The sequence below is a fragment of the Labrus mixtus genome, chromosome 9 (assembly GCF_963584025.1).
Source record: "Labrus mixtus chromosome 9, fLabMix1.1, whole genome shotgun sequence".
In the NCBI taxonomy this organism is placed as follows: domain Eukaryota; kingdom Metazoa; phylum Chordata; class Actinopteri; order Labriformes; family Labridae; genus Labrus; species Labrus mixtus.
Window position 1 is genome coordinate 16,019,128 of NC_083620.1, and position 10,972 is coordinate 16,030,099.

Here is a 10,972-nt window from a genome sequence, read left to right on the forward strand (position 1 = left end):
CATAGATCATGAGGAGCTTCATCAATTCAAAACTCCCCGAACTGCATGAGAAAGGTATCTGAACTCTGTTTAACCTATTTATTTATTTTGTTTACATACAGCAGTTGGAGAGTCCATCTTTAAGTATTTGATAGACTCACCCAAATCCAAAAATGAAATCAAAACGAGTCATGTGAAATGAGTGTAGAATGATGCTTTTTCGCGTGGGCAGAAAATAACTTTCTGTGAGCAATCTTGAAGGTACAATAAAGTAATCAAACTACAGCACTAAATGCAATTCACTGTCTGTGTTTTGACTTTGCTTTGAATACATTTCAACGATGAAAAGGGGCAAAGGTGGATTAAGCACATGAAAAAACTCAAATTAAACAAATTCCTAAATCATCTCTCTGTTTACAGTACACTGATCAGATGAATAAATAGCAGCATGTTTCCTGGACAAAACTAAATGTGATGTTAAATAAATGTTGAAACCAATACCATTACTTGATCTAACCTGAATTGCAGCCACACACACCCCAAAAAAACATTAATCATGTTTATGACAAAACAGACAAACACACTCATGTCAAACCGAGTTTTCTAGTAAATTCTAAAGGCAAAGGTTGCACAGAAATGATTCACATCTGGATAGCAGCAAAATCCAATACTGAATCAATCCTCCCTGATTTCAAGGTCATGTTGGCCCCAAGTGCACCAAACGATTACATCTTTTTGAGTGTTTGGCGCAAGAGATGCTGAAGCTTTCATTGGAGACATCAAAGTCAGGTTGGCAGAGTCTAATGCCCAATGCACGGTCACATAACATCCAGCAACAGTAACGCTAAATGAACGCCCTGTGTTGACAAACCAGACTTCAACATTGGGATCATGATTGCAGCTGTAGAAAGACTTGGTGGGGTTACAGACAGAAAGTATGAATACACCACCACTAATGCCCTTTTGGCTGTTTTGATGACCGCTACGTGATAACAGAATGGTTCAACTAGCTGGTGTCAGTTTCTTGACAACAACTCAGGTCAGAGCAGAGTTTCAAGACATGTAAGGATCAAATGGCTTTAATGTAAAAGAGGAGACAATTTTCACATTTTGAGATTTAAAGACTTACAGAGCCACAGCATTTTAGAGTCACAACAGGTCAAGGTGTCAGTCAAAGTGTTACAAGGACTTAAGTGGATAACTGTAAATGGGAAAAGAGCTTGGTCGGCCAAGCCGCATCACACTTTGGGAATATGAACAACCCATGAAGACAAAACACAGTGCTAACCTTTTGATATAACCTTCCTTCCAACAAATTTGAATTTTGGAAACAAATATTATAAATTACATGCAGCTTCCAGGACTAAGATCTAGAGGGATCTTTTCACTAACTATAGCCATGAAGAGCTTAAATCCCACTTCACTCACCTCTTCCAAGTATTAGCGCTGTTGATTTATGATGCAGGCCAAAAGGTGGAGCAATTTCACACATGCTGCACATCATCACCAATGTTTCAACTTTCCCATAATACACTGAAATTAAACTCTTATTTAGTATTTTTAGAAGAAAAAAAAGAACAACACTGCAATTATTGTGACTGTAGAATTGTAAATTCCCAGACACATTACAGTTTAACCATTATTCTGTTGTAATAACGTAAAATGCAAGGACAGACTAGGGCAGTACCAAAGAGTAAGATAGCCACATGAAACAATTTTCTGTTTCTGACAAAATTTAACAAAATCAGTAGTATGTTTTAAATAGAAATGATGTTCTTTCATAGCGTTTGTCTTTCCTACTTGAAATCTAAGTTTGACATAGATCTGTTAATACAGCCTTGAGAAGTAAAGGACATCACGATTCATTTACTTTTTAGGGTGTTTCTACTTTCTGATGATGTTTACTTTACACATAAGGCAGATAATTACTCTCATGTGGAGGCAATGTTTGCCACATTCTGTCAAATTATCTTTCAATGATCTTGACAACATCATCTCTTTTGGAGAGATTCCTATAATCTTACTCGAACACTCGGCCTTATGGAGATGCGTGTATCTGCATAATCAACAATAGCCACAATGAGAATATTATCGAATAAGCAAAAGCCAAAGCAAAACAAACCCTACAGGATTTCCCTTCAAGTAAAACCATCTGCTGTTGTGTTCTACAATGAATGCAACCTCCGACAACAACCCTTGAATCCAGTGAGTCAGTGGCATGTTTTGCAATTCAACATCATTTGAAAAAAAATAAATTCATGCGCCAATATAACCAAAAGGTTCAGTTATATACATTTGTGATATCTCTTTAATTTTGGTTGTGTGAATCAAATTTTACACTTTAAAACAGCCAATAAACACATCTACCTTGCTTTGGTTATAACTTTAACTTTGCATACACGCTATCCCTATACATCTTAATTTCATTCACGGAAACAGTTTTCCATGATAATACATTTCAGATGTGCAATCTGGCTCAATGTTTTTGAAAAGCCTACTGCATGTGACCTAATACAGCAAACATTTGGCAGAGTTAAAGGTAACGATGTGTCTTATAAATGTTCAAATGGTTATGCCTTGAAAAATAAGGAACCTACAACTAGTTATTATGCATCCCAATGTTTCCTGGCCTTTCTTTATAAACTATCAAATAAAAAGCAGGGCAAAGTATTGGTGCTAAATGTCTACAGTCTACTACAGCTGTAGCTCTAAAGAGCATCTGCATATCACATTACTAGAAAAAAATGTATAACATATTAGGTCATGATATCCTTGACAATTCACATTTATAGTGCAGCAATATTTGCTATGAAGTGGCAAAGTATAACTTCTTTAAGAGACTGATTGATTGTCATGCTGATTTTAAATATCAAGGTAATGCACAGCTGAATTCTACCTCACCAACTGATGCTGGATTGACCAATTGAAAGGGAGGTTCAGGGATAGATGTTAGGTTTCTCCTTTTTATGGCAATCACTTCATGAGCTACCTGTTAATGTCATTCATGACCATATTTGGTAGGTCCTCTCAAGAGACGCTGGTGCAATGCTATGAAGCATGGAATTCTCTGAACTATTCAACGTTTGTGCAGCTGTATTATTACAAATTATTTGAATATTGATTGACCTAATTTCCAGTCCTTAGCTTTAATGTCTCAGATTTAATCAGTGACTTTTAACAGAGGATCGGTCCAGTCAAAACTGAGTGCATTACTAGTAAATTGTTTTCCTTCATGCTTACCATTATCTCCTGCTCCTTCCCGCCCTTGGGATCACTGGAATTTTTTTCGGACATCTGGCAGTTTACATATCTGCAGAAAATTAGAATGGCAACAACACATTGATTATTTTCCCCACTAACAATAAGATTTCAATGTACCTGGGCTTTAATTGCAAAGATGAATAATTGCAACTACAATAATCACATTTTGTGAATATTTTTATGACATCTAATATTTTTTTCCTGGAGGCTTCGTGAAAGGAACAAAATGCAACATGAATAGTAACAGTAGACATACATGGCTTTTCCAAAAGACTGCATCTTTTTGTACCAAACCTCAATTCTATTACATTCACAATGAATTTGTGTCTATTTCTGGAGGACTCTGTGGACGAAAGCAGTTAAAAGTGCATTTCTTTTGCAAGCAAGTTGAAGACAGAAGCCATTTCCTAGACACCTTTTTAAGTTTGCAGTATGCATATGTGATGAGAAAATGTGTATGTATTTGTAGCTATTTAAATTTAATTAATGGAAATACTGAAACTCTCTAAACTTACTTCTAGCATTGTTTGTTCACCATTCAGCACTTCTCAGTTGTGAGTAACAACTGACCTTTCCAATGGATCTGTAAAAGTATTTAGACAGTTACATTATTGGCCAGTCATTTTAAAATTATATTAACAGTGACCTTTATGGTATTTTTAAAATAGCTTTCTTAATAGCCTTATTTTCCAAAAACCTTTCAAACACATAGAATGCTACCTTTTCCTTTACTTTACTTGTAGCACTCTTCCATGCGTCCAACTTGCTCCACTCAGGTTTCTGCTGCTTGCAAGTCTTTAGAGGGCCATGTTTTTTTTTCCTTCGTTGGTAGCCTGACAAGGGAAAAAAACATTCCTTACTTTCCTATGCTGACTCTAATCCAAAACTAAATCCCAGAAATATTGTTAAAGATTGAGTCAGTAGCTTTTTCCTAAAAAATGAAATATAGACTTACACAATGGTAATGTCTCTCAATCCTCACTCATGGGCCTCCTTACATGTGTGGTGGTGAATGTCTGCAGATACCCTATCCTCTGCCATTATTTTGATGTTTTGAATGACTCGGGACATCCGGGGTAGGGAGTTTGTGTGTTTCCCTCAGCAATGAAATCATTGCAGGTAAGTTTGGGGGCTGATACAATACACCATTTGGACTGACAGGATTCAAATCAGTGAATATAGTGGACATGGATATAATGGCAAAGAAAAGAAAATAGAAACAAAGTGAGGCTTAAAGCAACGCTGGTAAACCTTGTTCCAAAACGAGGGTGAACCTTGAGTTGGCTTTTACCTGCGGATGCAGAATTGACCTACATTCTGCTGGACAGCTACATGCCAAACACCGCCAGTTAGCTTGTGCTAGCTTGGTAAATTATCAGGTTTTCCATTACATTAAATGAGATATTCTCAGGGAATTTGCAGTGTAGGGACTAGCAGAAAACGTACTAAACCTGCAGTGGGCACTTCTGGTGTCGATGAGCCCAGGAGGAGGGGTCAAATTTGAATGTTGTGTTCGCAAGCTGCAATGAACATTGCTACTGACTCTTTTAGGACACATAATGTGATATTTTATCTCATAAGTAACTGCCAAAGCCATCCATATGGCGAGCTGATACTTCTTGTCTTTGATGCCATTCTAAATTGTAGTGATGCAATATTTTGGTAGATGACCCAGACAATTATCTACTTTTGAATTCAAGTTTTACCACTGTCTTCACAAAGCCTAATCTTTAGCAATGGATAAAAAGCCAGCCAAATTAACTTTAATTATTGCACCCATGTGTTTTATTATGAAACAACTCACATGTATCTATACTATAGTTAAACAAAATTCCTACAGTTAATATCATATTTACACAGAAACGCAAAAATCACTATACGCATTCAAACATTCAGAACAAAAGGGAGTGCTGGCTACAGTTATAGTCTGTAACGCAATTTTAGATTCAACCTACATTAGACTCAGTAAATTATGAGAAGAGCTTATGAAATGAAACAAAATAAGAAAACTATGACGCACAGTCCTTGTACATTCAACTGTCACAGTGGTAGCCTACATAGCATCATAATTACAGCAAAACTGTGGAAAACAGGCACAGAATAATACAGTTTTATTATCGAACTATGTAAGTTTATAGAGCTTTCTAACCTATCTATTCAGTTATGAAGAGCCAAACAAACATAAAGTAGGGCCTAAATATAATCACTAGCTTCCCTCTACCGTTCACGTTAGCCTGGGGAGGCAAGCATTTCTCGGTATAGCACCGTCATTACATCACATCTGCCAATGTGTCCCCTGGCTCAGTCCTGACTGAGCTGAAATATTTTACACTGCAGGGTTATACATTTTATCACAAAATAACGCGTTAATCAGACAGACAAACTCGTTGCTATTTTGGAGACATTTAAAAATCCTCTGCAGTCCAACTAGTTGCTTTAGATGTCAGCCGCACAAGTTCAACCGCTGAGCCATAATGGCAGCCGGAAGTTATGACTTTCTGTTCTGCTTGTTGAATGACACCCTGTAAAATAAATGTAACTTTTCTTAAGTTAATTTTTTTTGCATGAAAATGATGATAAAGTACTTTGAACTTTCCTACAAAACAAAAAATGGGAGTTTTCTTAGATTGTAAAAATGTTGCAAGAAAATGTGTATAGGCTATATTGAATGTCTTACTGAAAACAGAATTTTCAACACAACTGAATACAAGAGTCTTTGGTGAGGAAGTATTCCATACAACTTCCTTTCATAAAGATAATAACACTTAACACTGGAGAAGACAAATTATTGTTTTTAAATCAGTTTGTCAATAACATCACAGCCTTTAAAAATACGTTTTATCTACATATCGAATATTTCTTTGGCCAAGATTATCCCTGTGAAGACATAGAAACACACAAAATCACTGTAGATGTGACTTAGTCCATCAAATAAAATGTTGGCAGTAGAAGTGGTTGTAAGCAGCAGGATTAAATGATCAAAAGAGCACAATATCACATCATGAGTATAGTCCATATGCATAACCAACCTTTCAGGTAGTTTCTTCTTTCAAGATTAATAGAAAGAATTTCCCTCCAAACAAATATTATGTTATTGCAGTCATAACAGTAAAAGCCCTTAGCCCAATTAAATCCTGAAAAGGAGAAAGTAATATATATAAAATGAATAAATAAAGACAGAAATGACAGCAGGTATATCTGCTAATCAGTAGAAAATGTTTCTGTGAGGTTAGAAATCTGGGATGCTAAACTGAAAACCTTTTTAAAGTATCACTGTAGTTGATTATAGGCAACCATGTCAGACTTGGGGGAAAGGGGGATTGAGTATACACAGGGCCCTTATATGAGAAAGGCCCACAAAGACAATATAATAAATACCCCTAACTCAAGGAGGGGTGCAGTGAGGATAATTATGTGTAAGACCCAGCATTTTGTGCACCCCTGGATATAGTCCATTCATAATCAGGAGTAAAGGCCCCTGCGTGCCTTTATTTTAATGCGCACCATTAAAATATGCCTAAGCAGACACTAGTTCAGTTGTTCCAACTGCAACAGGCCTGATGATATAGTGATTGATTTAATTATGGTAAAATGTCTCCCCATACAAAAAAGATATTTATGAGAAAACATGTGGTTTGAAATACCAGCATCTTTGATCAGAACAAAGAGGTAAATTATGCAGGCCTCCCATTCGTCCATCAAATCTCAAGAGTATAGATTCTCATACATGAGTAGAGGAAAGACAGCCTAAGTTCTTTTTGGCCTTTAAAAAAAATTAAATAAGTAGAGCAACATTTGGGCTTGTGATGAGAAAAAACAACTACTTTAATCTTCAGATACCTCTGTGTGTGTCTAATGAGGTGAGTAAAGGCTAAATTGCTTCCAGACAAATATCACATAGGTGAAAGCAGACCTGGCTCCAGAAGGTTATTTCCACCCTTTCAAAAAATCATATTTTTGGCCTTGAGCACTGGCCACTTAATTTTTCATTCACACCCTTGACCTTGAACTGTATAGAGAAACATTGCAATCGTGAAACACTTGAGACAGAAAGAATAGAAACAGTCCAACATCATGGAATACCAAAGTTAAGTACAAAGGATTCCTTTATTTCCCAGGACTCAAATATGACCATTTCAAAGGCTGACAGAAGGATTATTTAAGGTGGAAAATATCACACAAGCCAGACATTATAATCAAACGAGACCATCCACACAGGGGAGACTTCACTGTCAAATACAAAGGTTAAACCTCAGATGTACCCTTTTATATTGGCCAAGATTAATACATATACAATAAATCTAATTTAAAAAATGGAGAGGTTAAATTAAACAGCAGCATTGTTAACATTACATGGTTCACACTGAAAAAGGCAATTTAGCATAAAATAGTAGCTTTCAACCTCTGAAGCAATTTATCTAATTTTCCACCTCTTTAATATTTCACACTGTAATTTTGTGTGACAGTATTTTACATTTGACTGACCTTAGTTTGCTGTACCCGAGTTTTCACTTGTGTCATCCCCTCTACCTTCATTATTAATGACTCTTTTCTTCATTTAGTAGGTTGTGTAATTGGTCTTTCAGTAAGTTGTGTTGCTGTGAAAACATGTTAAATCTAAGTGTGGGAATGTGTTTAGCTAGCTTACAGAGCAGTAGCACTAAAGCCTAAAAATGCTGCTGGGAATCTAGGTCAACGAGATTTTAAAAAATATAAATAAAACATTAAGTAGAAAGTCACGATATAAAAAGGTAAATAGCTTTATTGTCCAAAATGGGATATACATAATCACGGATTGAGAATCGGATATGTTCCAAACATTACTGCACAAAGCATCAATCTCACATCAGCAGCACAAGGTGTTAAATTACAAAAATCATTTGAAATGTGTTACTAAATTTTGTGCCATTTTAGGTAACCATTCGTCAGTATTTCAAATGATACGACTTTAAAACGTTATTCCTCTAAGATTCTTATAAAAAGAAACAGTCTCACTACTGCGCTGCCTTTGATATAGATAAAGTTAGATTCTGTATAAGACTCCTACTTCTAATGTATTTTACATAATAATATCTATACTGGGGTGCTGGTGGCGCAGTGGTTAGAGCACGCGCCCCATGTATGGAGGCTGTAGTCCTCCAAGTGGGCGGCCCAGGCTCAAATCCGGCCTGTGGCTCCTTTCCCGCATGTCATTACCCACTCTCTCTCTCTCCCTGATTTCTGACTCTATCCACTGTCCTACCTCTCCAATAAAGGCACAAAATGCCCAGAAATAAATCTTTAAAAAAAACAAATGTCTATACTTGTATAAATCTGGTTAAGTTCTCACCATCGTCATAAATGTAATCATTACTAAAGGGAGAGGCATCTTATGTAGAGCTGAGTCCTTGGGGTGTCAAGAGTTCCATTTTCCCTTTCAGTAAGTTTTTATAATGACTCATTGAACAGGGTTTCTTTCAAATTACAGACACTAAAATATACAACTTTGTATGTATGAGTTGCCTGTCCATGTTTGTATAAAGTCTGAGTACCAGTGGTCTGTCAACAACCAATATATCCCTCCGGAATATTGGTAATTCTTGGCAGGTGTCTTTTTCTTATCTATATCGAAGTATTTAAATAAAAACACAGACATATTCCAAGATAGGAATAAGCTCACATTGTACATTATAAATGTTTGAATGCCACTGTGTGTAGTAGTGCTTGAGTCATTCGTTGCTGTGCCCAGATATGATAAGGAGTGATGACTGTAAACAAAATGTCTAAAGTATTTTCTCACAAGTCCAATAGCATTTCTTGGAGAGCTTTTAACAGCAAGCATGTTGGTTTCAAAGCCAAAAATAATAAGAGGAGGGAGAGGCAAAGTGCAAAGACAGCCGGTTAGATAATTTAGCTTTGAGATATTGTATTTGCCAGAGATCCACCAGGACATCTTGTAAACAATAGGTTGCTGAGGGGAATTTAGAAGTGCGGGTTTAAGAGAGCTAAACAGAGACCCTTTTCTAATATTTCTAAACTCTCTGATGAATAGCATCCATGGTTTTCTGGTGCATTAGTGAAGGATTCATATCAGCTGTTTTCACAGCTGTTGTTCTTGAGGCCTTGGTTTAGAGGGTATTATGGAATCTAAAATAAAAAATTGATTATATTAAGATTAAAGCTGCACCAAGCACCAAAACCAGAACCAGCATGACCTTGTACCATAGAAATGAAGTCTTAACAAAGTTCTGTTTAAAATGCACAAGCCACATGATCGGGAAACATGTCATTCCAACATATAAAGATATTTAGATGTTTCTGTTTGTAAGACATTTGTAATCCTATGTGATTTCTTCCAGGCAGGATGTTCCAGAGTCAAAGGATTAAGTGTAGTAATTGTACCTTCATTATTATTGACTCATCTTTATGCAGAGCTTTGAACCATGTGAAAACGCTTAAAGTTGCTTTGTTTCAAAATGTCTGCAAACCTGTTAACAACTTGTAATTGGATCCTGGTTCAAGAGCTGTATCCAAGTCAGGGATATGATACTGAGTTTGCATGTCAAAAGTCCTGCTATAAATGTTAATAAGTTGTTCTATACGTTAATTTTTTTGTGGAAATCGATATAAAAAGATGTTGACTCATGAAGCCAGGATTATTGGGCTTAGTATTTTACTGTTACAGTTTTACCTAGGTGTACTATTTAGAAGGTTGAGATATTTAGTGTGAGAAAGCTGAAGTTAAGAAAGTAAAATAAAAATTACTAGGTTATAATGGTTAGTGGTATTTTACAGTGTAAATGCTAATGCTAAGGAAAGCACAAAAGTAAAAAAGATAAGTTCCTAGAAATGATCCCTGTTGGATCCCTGGCAGGCACATATGACAGAAAATAAAATGTAAAAATCTGATACACTGACTCTAAGACTGTTAATTCCTTAAAATACTACAAAATAATACCAGATCTAGTCAAATTGTTCTCATTTCATTAGGGATTAGAATTTGGAGATTACAAACAGTATCAGAAGCTTTCCCAATGTTGTGGTTAGACCACACAGAATTTATTTGACCATATTATCACTGATGATATCACCTCCTCAATTAATGAATAAATATTCTCTTTCTGAAAGGCCCTATATTCAAAGTCAAACTCAGTTTACTTTAATCAGTTAAATTCACTATAATACTAATCAATTAAAACATCAAAATGTTGGAATTTGGATTAATTCAAAATGAAGCAAATATTTCCACAACCATCTTGAAATATTTCTTACAAAAGAAAGAGCAAAATATTGGTAGATTCAATCATAATTTAAATTCCCAGACATCTCCACATTTTTTCTTTTGTTATTCAAAAATGTTTCACTGGGAAATAACTCCCTTATGATTCATGTTTTTGAACTTAAAACAAATCCTTCCATAGTTTCTGAATTCCATTGGTGGTAAGTAGTCTTTCTCTTAAAGCCAAGCAGGCTTTAGCAATATGGTCCCTGTTAGCATCACAGTCACTCTGTCAGAGAATAAATCAATCACAACTGGTACTGGATTCCTCCATGGCTGCAAACCCATCAGCCTCTCCATCAACTCTGAGCAACTGGATCCTACAATTCTGACATGTTCTTCCGTAACGCCAACAAAAAAATTCTATTCATCCAGGACCTTAATATCCACAGAACATAACAAAAAAAAATCACCATCACTATCTTTTTGTATGAGCCTTACAAAAATATTGAAAAGGTCATAACCATGCAAACC